A 1,710-nucleotide genomic window follows, 5' to 3' on the forward strand; every position below is an offset into this window, starting at 1 on the left:
GTTGCGGGGTTGGTGAAGATCTTCTCCCAGTCAGTGGGTGGAGTTATTTTGTAAATGTATTAGTTAGACCTTGGCTCCCCAACTGTGCAATTTGATTTGGTATAGTTTTCTGTTATGACATTTTTTTCTGCTGCAAAGGTAAGTTCTTTGAAAGAGCAGAGAAACACACCTATCAGTGCATATAGGGATACATAATCTATTGTTTTTACCTAACTATTTTAACTACACCAGAATCCATTTCTTCAACTTAAAATTTTTATTTCTGAAAATTTACTATTCCATAATCACAGTCTCATTGTCCAATTAGGCACTTTTTAGTTGAAAATAATTCACTCTAGCCACACTACTTATAAATGCCCTGATATGAATAGTGTGATCTAAATACATTATAAATTTAATATCTTAATGAGCATATGAATAAATGTTATGCATCAGAAAAATAACATAGTTATCATGTTCTTCTTTATAGGGCTCACAGGGAAAAGCAAAACCTTTGCTGATTTTTTTTCTTTGACCTCATTCCTTGAAACTTTGCCAAAAAACCCATTTCAGAAACCTCCCCCCTGAGAATGACCATGTTACGTGATGCTCATGGCTTTATGTGATTCATCCTGGCATATGAAATAGAGACAAAAGACATATATTGCTTTGCTCAGATTCACAACTGTTCATGGAATAAATTTGGGTCATAAATTCAATTAAAACTTGATTTTGACTAAGACCTGAGGGAAATATCCAGAATAACCTAACTTATTCTGAATTTTTGAAAAATGAGTTCACAAAAATCTGGAAAAAATACTCAAAGGGAAAACAGAAGCTATAAGACTGACAGGTTCAAATCCTTAAAGAAATTTTATGTTTCATTTGTGAGAAAATTTGGGAGTTGAATATTTTCAGTCAGATGATTTTGGAAATATTTTGCCTCCATTTTTCTACCATCTTTGGCACTCAGAGTAAGTACTTTTAAAACAGTAAAGGCCTAAAGTAATTAAAATAGAGATTATTTAAAAATATAAGTATATCATTTGGGACTTACAAAAGTAACATCAGGATTCTGACAAATAGAATTGATGGGAGAATGATATAACAGAAATAATTCTTATTTCAATGAAATAATTTTACTTTAAAACTGTTTTGAAATGTCAGAAAAAGTACCCTATGTTTATTTATAGTTATTTGACTTATTGCAGCCTATTAAAATTTTGTAAAATGTAATTAAGCTTAACTAATATTGAAAAAACAGGAAATTATACATTGAAGTTGTTTTCTACCTATGTTACTTAAATATGATATTTCATTTATATGTACTAGAATAAGGGTATAGCTAACATCTTTGGTATCTTGCATTGTTACCATGATCCTAGACTCTATATGAGTTTGTAGTAAGCTTACATAAATTAACTTAACTTTTTTGTATTTTATATGTTTGTAAACTAAGGGGATCATATTACCACATACATGATGTTTCCTCTTTATTAAATTCATTAAATCTAATTAATTATACTGGCACCAATTTCTTTGAATTGTAGTACATAGTAACACTTATGATATCATAATCAAATTACTCTTTGTACTTTATTTGGCAATTGATTTACTGTTATGTATAACATATTGGTATAAAAGTACAATGACAAAAATACAGAAGAATTTCTATGCCATCATGAAACCAATGCATTATCTTTGATTTCTTATCATTTAGGGACATTCACT

Source organism: Microtus ochrogaster, linkage group LG9 (assembly GCF_000317375.1).
Source record: "Microtus ochrogaster isolate Prairie Vole_2 linkage group LG9, MicOch1.0, whole genome shotgun sequence".
Lineage (NCBI taxonomy): Eukaryota > Metazoa > Chordata > Mammalia > Rodentia > Cricetidae > Microtus > Microtus ochrogaster.